At 43.3% G+C, this 7,790-nt stretch overlaps 1 long non-coding RNA gene across 1 annotated transcript; it reads left to right on the top strand.

Moving 5' to 3' along the window:
• The first annotated feature begins 1,564 nt into the window (after window positions 1–1,564).
• LOC121142476 lies at window positions 1,565–7,531 on the top strand. The gene is made up of 3 exons (XR_005879530.1): window positions 1,565–2,514; window positions 6,305–6,492; window positions 7,110–7,531. It is a non-coding gene; the product is annotated as an uncharacterized LOC121142476 (long non-coding RNA).
• Window positions 7,532–7,790: the final 259 nt, after the last annotated feature.

Raw genomic sequence — 7,790 nt, 5'->3', positions numbered from 1 at the left:
CCCCAGTAAATTCCCTGCCTCTCTGTCCCTCTGGATCCTTCATGCCCCACCCACTGTGTCGGCAGGACAGATGGAGTTAAGTAAGGTTAACTCATTAAACAATAAAACACTCTTTGCTTTTGCATCAAATCAGGTCTTGGTTTGGGAGTTCAGAACTTGAGCAGAACAAATGAAAAATGAAAAAAGTTGACCATTGCTCTGGAAGAATATAGAAACTGAATTCATTTCAGTCTGTAGAAGTAAGTTGAAGAAGAAAAGTCCATGGAAGCTGTCAGTTTTCATGGAACGTCAGAAGACTCACCATCGAAGTATAGAGAATGGTATATGGAGGACCACAGTAAGATCCCTTAAATCTGCAGCAGCCCACTGTGTGACTCCCTTCCACCAACTATGGCCTTTGCTACAAACACTAGTAGGGAATCTTTTTGTTTATTTGCTTTTGTTTTTCAAGACAGGGTATTTCTGTGTAGCCCCGGCCATCTTGGAACTCCCTCTATAGACCAGGCTGGCCTCAAAAAAGAGATCTGCCTGCCTCTGCCTCCTGAGTGCTAGGGTGGCTAGCAGGGAATCTTGAAGTGGGTGATTTTGTGGAAGTCATTCTATGACTTTATCTCTGGAACTGCCAGTTTCCAGTGTGGCTGCTGTATAACTATCAGCATTGTATATTGTATATGAATAGGTACAGTACATTAGCTGTCACCTTCATTCCTAAAGCCCCTTCACCACCAGTGTCCTAAAAAACAGTGCTGACAGACAGGCTTGTGAGATTTAGAGAACTGCAGAAGTTTTTCATTAATCATGACTGGGCAACGAAGCTTCTCTTCCTAGTTAGATTTCCTAAGGTCCCTTTCTGTTCCACAAGTACAGGCTCTGCAGAATGGCTGCTGTCCTGATTCACTGGTTTTTTTCTGCCTTAGATGAATTGCAGTCTTGTGTTTGTTTTCATATTTTAAAGCCTGTTAGCAAATTCCAGCTCACTCTCCAGACCCTCTCCAGCACCACAGGTCAGCTCCCTGGAGAAGACTCTTCTTCCCTGGAGGAGACACACCAGAGGAATGCTCACGTAAGATCCAGAGGACCTGATCATCTCCTACAACTTATATCAGAAAGCCAAGACCCCAGCTCAGCATGGCGACACATACCCATGGTTTTAGCTACTGGAAAACAGAGAAAGACCCTAGAAGGTATGCGTTTCAGACCAGTCGATGCTAGGGTTTGACTCCAAACTGTGCCCCCTTGAGCTCAGATTTTGAACATTTTCATCCAGATTCGGTGCTGTTTTGGGAAACTATGTTTATGTCCACATCGTCTAGGCTTACTGGCAATGTCTGGAGCTCTTTCTTCCCTGGCATCTCTCTCTCTCTCTCTCTCTCTCTCTCTCTCTCTCTCTCTCTCTCTCTCTCTCTCTCTCTCTCTCTCTCTCTCCCTCCCTCCTTATTCTCTGTGTTCCTCTTTCCAGAATTCTTCTAGTCTGGTAGCCTCACCGATACTTCCTGCCTGGCTACATCCTGCCTGTCCATTGGCTGAAACAGCTTTATTCATCAGCCAATAAGAGAAACATATATTCACAGCATACAGAAGGGCATCCCCCATCAGCAGTGAGTTTGGAGCCAACTTCCCTTAAAAGCTTGACAGCTGATATGTGTCCCCCCTTTGTGTGTGTGTGATTACTACATCTTTCACAACTGAAATTCATGACACTAAAATCTAACAGCTGATCATTTTCTAACTTATAAGTCACATTTAGTGGTGTACTTAAACCATTTGACTGAAACAAAATTCATGTGAAGAAATAGATTTAGCTGCATTTAAATTCATATATAATAAGCTATATGATTCCTATGTGTTATAGGTTAAACTTTTCCTTAAAAATACATTCTGTGACAACCTACATTTATGTTATAGCCCACGTATTTATTGGTAGACATGTTTGCTTGTTGAATTAGCTTTATTTCCCTGTACTATTGGGATATTTTTACATACAAAATTTTGTTCAAGCTGTTCAGTTTCTATGGCAGTAAGAGAAAAATGAAGTCTGTTTTCTCTGTGAAAAAGGCAGGCCTGGCCCATTTCTCTGCCTATGAGAATGTACAGCAGGTTGGTTCAGCTCGGAAGCCTTTTATAGCCTGGAGGTCTCAGTTGCACTGGGCTCGTTTGTTGAAATAAAGTGCAGAACAAGAGCTGCCATCCGTTTCAGAGAGAGAGAGAGACACTGCGGGCAAGCCTCTAGATGGACTGCAAAGTCAGTACCTATGACCAGCAGGGTACGGATTCCAGCTCCACAGTGTGCCGTAAGAGTGGTCAGCGGTGAGAGGGAAGGACTCCCCAGCAGCCCCTGAATCCATGCCTGCCTCGACCTTCAAGTGACAGGAAGACCTGACAGGATGAAGGACTCCACCTGTCCTTTTCTGCTTCTGGCCTGAGAACCCTGTCCACTGACCACCCTGACGAGGAAAGGCAAAGCAAAAGATGACTGCAGAGAATGGCGGTGTCTGAGGTGTCGGAGGGACATCGGTAAGTCTGGAAATAGTCCACTACCTTGGTGAGTGGTACAGGTGGAGGAGCTCCCATAAATAAATACATATAGTTACAGTACATATGTGTGTATATATATATATCATATAGTTATATATCCTATATCATATAGTTACAGTACATATGTGTATATATATCATATAGTTATATATCATATATCATATAGTTATAGTACATATGTGTATATATATGTATCATATAGTTATATATCATATAGTTACAGTACATAAGTGTGTATATATATATATCATATAGCTATATATCATATATTTACAGTACATTTGTGTATATATATCATATAGTTATATATCATATATCATATAGTTAAAGTACATATGTATATATATATGTATCATATAGTTATATATCATATAGTTACAGTATATATGTGTGTATATATATCATATAGTTATATATCATATAGTTACAGTACATATATATATATATATCATGCACACACCTTGTTATTTGATTCATGTTGTAGTATTTTGGCATAAATGTTAATCAGGTCTTTCATTTTTATTTTTCCTGTTCGTCTGTGGTTCCTTTTGTAGGAGTGAACCCCACAAAACTATCCGCCCATGAGGGCGGGGACATGTAAACTGACACAGGTAGATATAAAAGGAAGTGAAAGGAAAAGGAACCCCCCCTTTTTCTCCTGGAAGCCAGCCATGCTTCTAACTCCTGGTTTGTGCAACTCTCTCTCTCTCTCTCTCTGGTAAATAAATATATTGTTTTCCATATAGCATCGAATATCATTGATATCCTTTGAAGTTCTTCCACCGATGGACTAACCAAAGAACCTAACCCATTTTCTGACAGGACAATGTCAGTGACAAGGAAACAGTATCGGCAGCAACTCTTCCCCCCCTCCCCTCCTTTTATCCGTATACCTTTATTTGAAGTGTTCATTGCAAAGTGTCATTGGTCTGGTTTGAGGCTTCTGGTTTCTGCTACAGCATCGATGCTGGGCCCTCACTGGGTCTCCTCGTGGTTATACTTTTGTTGCCCTGTGTTGTGGAGATCCTGCAGCTTTGGGTCTGCAGAACCGGCCCCTTCTTGTGCTCCAGCGGATCACAGATGGGGTGGATGTTGGGGTGGGCCAACTCACAGCCCTGGTCGGTCAGCCCACCAGCTCCCCCTTGTCCTCACCACCAGGGTGAGCTCTCCTGCATCGCTCTGGCTAGTTTCCCCTTGCAGCGATGAGCAAGAGGAAAGGCCAGTTCTCTGGGTTTCACATCCTCAGGGTGGGTCTCCCACACCCACACCTTCAGAGCCAGCTCTACCGTGTTGCCCAAGCGTGGCATAGGGACCAAGTCTTGCCGCTGATGTGGGGCAGGTCCAGCTCTCCCACCAGCCTCAGGCAGATGGGTGGGGGGAAGGCATCTCTCCCCCACCCATGCCACCGCGTGACAGATGAGTAACGGGGACAACTCTCCCATGCTCATGACTTTGGGTCTGGCTCACCCACACCTCTGCCAGTGGGTGTTGGTTCTGCTGTGCTGTCCAGGCGAGATGCAGGGCCTCAGCATGAGCTCGTAAAGCACATTAGGTGCACTCTAGCTTCAACAGTGATCTCAAGAACAAACCGCACAGCAAACTGTCCCTCTATAAACTGTACCAGTAAGTTAGGCTGCCCAGATAAGCCCACTGCCACAACTCAACACTTACACGCCCACTCAGCTAACCCTTAGCTCCAGTACTTTCTCCTCTCTCTATGGTTCAACAAATGTGCATTGATCTCTTTCAATGGGCTGACATTTATTTGCTTATTTATTTAAACAGAGACCTTGTAGTTCAGGCTGGCCTTGAGTTACCTATTTTCTGAAGGATGACCTTGAACTTCCCATCCTCCTGCCCTCAACATCCAAGGGCTGGGATTACAGACGTGTACTTCCATGGGAGTTTTTAATCTTCTAATAGGTTTCTATGACAAAAGGAAACTATCTGGCCTCCTGTCATCTAGAGCCAGTCTGAATACAAGCTTCTCCTGGCAGTGTTCTTTGTGACTGGGTCCATTGTATTCATCTCACAGACCTCATTTCCCACACAGCTCCATTCTCACTAGCCCAATGAGAACCTAAAAGGCAGAGCCCAGGCCTCACTCTTACTTTTAGTTCTATATTTGAATACAGGCATCCAGACAAGCTTGTTTCTTGGATTTTACAAGGCTAACCTGGAACAGACACTGAGGATTGAAAGAAGTGTGAAACAATGCCCTTGCCCTCAAGCTACCCACTGCCAATCAACCAGAGGCGCATTACATATGCCTGGACATAAACCTTTCTTTTCCTGGGACCCCGTCTAGGCACCTAAGGAAAACAGGCGCCATAGATACCTCCCCCAGTCTTCCCTCCATAGCTCTTTCATCACGGCTGTTGGCTTTAATTAGGGTGTTTGTTTGACATTTGTTTTGTCCATATCTGCACCATTCGACTTTATTCTGCATTATTAAAAGCATTTCTTTTATTTTGGTATTGTGAGTGACCGAAGTTTATAGCTGGTGTGAATACCTCATCAGATTTCTCCTTCGTTTCCCTTCAGTGGTGCGAGTGTCAGTTCTGTCTAGCAGGAAGACAACAGCCAGACCTGATTGCCATTGCAGTCATCAGCCAAGTTGTGTAACACAATAGAGGTGCCCATGTCACTATATTACAGCTGCCATTAGTGTATCCGTTATTCTTAAGGCATCTCTCTTTCTCCATGGTGAAAGGCTCCTTGAAGGACATCTTAATTAGGGTTTCTATTGCTATGAAGACACACCAAAACCTTCCAAAGGAAAACGTTTAATTGAGGAGGCTTACAGTTTCAGAGGTTTCGTCCATTATCACCATAGTACGGCATGGCAGAGGTAGCATGGTAATGGTAGCAGGAATTTCTACATCTTACAGGAAACAGGAAGTGGACTGAGACACTGGGCAGTGCCTTGAGCATATATGAGATCTTAAAGCCCTCCTCCACAGTGACACTCTTCTTCCAACAAGACCACACCTAATCTAACAAGGCCACACCGCCTAATAGTGCCACTTGCTATGAGATTAATAGGGGCCAGTTACATTCAAACTACCACAAAGAACATTTGAATTTCAAAAAGAAAGAAAAAATGCCTAGGTTAGCCTGTGTTCTTTGGCTGTGGGCTAACTTTTCTTACATGGACCCATCCTGTGCTTCAGCCTGAGTGAACCCATTCTCTCTCACAGACACTTCTTTCCACGCTGTAGGCTGTCCTGGCCGTGGTATTTCCTTATCTAGTCTCCATTTGAAAGGAGAGTCAGTTTAAAACTCTCCTCTTCCATAGGGCCTATTTGGAGGATGTCTAGAACTCGGATCCACGTATTGCACAGAGTAATAGAAATGAAAGGGTATCATCCACAGACCATGGGTTGTGTTGGATTATCATTAATTGCTAATATATGCGTGGATTATGTTTGACTCCTCAGGGCCAGTTTTTGCTTGTCTTTTGTGGTACTGGGCAACAGACACACACACAAAGAAACACTTGTCTGCTCTCCAGCTTTCTAGTATTCTTTGGACTATCATTTCTCATTCCCTCATACACGCACCCATAACAGATCTTTATTTTCATTTTTTAATCCCAGCTCAGGCAGATTCAATTCTTCTCTCGGTCTTTGGGGAGATCTCCAAGAAAATTCAAACAAAAATATTAATGGGAACTTTGAAGCTGGTACCTTTGCTTGCCTGTCCTCCTGAAGGACAGGGAACTCTCCCTTTGTTGTTAATGTGAGGTTTCCTCTCATTACTCAACAAGTGAAGGCAGGTAGCCTGAAGAGGAACCGAGAGGATCAAGAGGAAGTCTCAGATATCGATAGTCAGCAGAATCCAATGTTCAGAGCCAAGGACATGGGCCGTAGACTCAACCACAACACACAAGGAAGGAATTGTGAAAATGGCAGGATAATGACGATGGGGCTGTGTAGCCACTGAGTGCCTGAACAGGTGAGAAAACTGAGCTCCCCAAGGCACAGGCTTGAATGGCGAGGAAGCCTGGCTTCAAAGCTTGTTAACTTGATTACATTGCACGGTGAGGTGTTTCTACCAATTCTTTTTTTAATGACTTATTCTTATACTTTATGTGCATTGGTGTTTTGTCTGCATGTGTGTCTGGGTGAGCTGCCCTGTGGGTGCTGGGAACTGAACTGGGTCCTCTGGATGAGCAGCCGGTGCTCTTAACCACTGAGCCATCTCTCCAGCCCCTTTTCTACCAATTCTGGAAGCTCACCCCAAAAAATAAAATTACAGAAAGCATGACCTGAGTATTCATCATGACCATAAACTGATTTTAGTATCAGCATTCCTTAAGTGGCTCCAAATACATGTTAAAGTAATTCCAAGTATTTGAGTTAAGTATGTTCTAAAAAGCTTTGAAAATTATAGAATGAAAAAATTTTTGAGTCAGTAAAATCTACTGCTTTCTTTGGTCAATAGCCTCATCAACCATAGACAGAAAATTTAATTAATCCAGTGAACAGAGCACAGAAACATAGAAGAACTGAATTGACCCAGCTATGATCTAACCTTGGCTTTATTTTTTATTTTTTTATTTTTATTTTTAGGCCTCTAAGCACCTCTACCACAGATGTGACTGGATTGACAGGACTCAAGTGATGAAATGGCATTCTACTGTGTGTCACTCAGCTCAGCTGCTGGAAGACACAATTGTCACTTCAGGGAGGCTTCAGGCTCAACAATTTAGAGCCCTGTTTTTAAAATTCAAACTTAGGTTGGCTCCAGCATGACAGAAAGAGAGAAAGGGGGAGGGAAAGAAAAGGAAAGGGAGAAGGTGGACAGAAATGAAATATGAGAAATGCTTTTTGTGTCAAAGGTAGCCAAGCCCGCCATAAATCTCCCCACCATGTAAAACTTTGTTTATGAACGGGCCTCGCTGTTTCTGGAATGTGATGGCCTGTCCATCACTCCAGACCCTTTTTTAAAATTATTGATACATATATGTGTGTGAATAAATATATAAATACAACCTGCTGAATTCACTTATTGTTGTTTGGATGCATATGTTTTTAGGGATGATCACTTGGTATTGGATGGCCAATTAGGGGAGACTGACTCTCCATCTCCCAATAGTCACTAATTGCGTGCAACCCTTCATCTAGGATGGGGCCTCTGAGATTTTCCCTGTCCACACATACATGACAACTGGTGTTCAGGTCTTGTTCGGGTAGCCACACTGTTGAAATTTCATGGGTGCAGCTTCCCCGTCATACTTAAAAAAAAACAAA

The sequence above is a fragment of the Mesocricetus auratus genome, unplaced genomic scaffold (genome assembly GCF_017639785.1).
Source record: "Mesocricetus auratus isolate SY011 unplaced genomic scaffold, BCM_Maur_2.0 Super-Scaffold_100009, whole genome shotgun sequence".
NCBI classification, from domain to species: Eukaryota; Metazoa; Chordata; class Mammalia; order Rodentia; family Cricetidae; genus Mesocricetus; species Mesocricetus auratus.
Note: the sequence above shows the minus strand (reverse complement) of the source record. Positions and strands in the feature narration are given on the sequence as shown.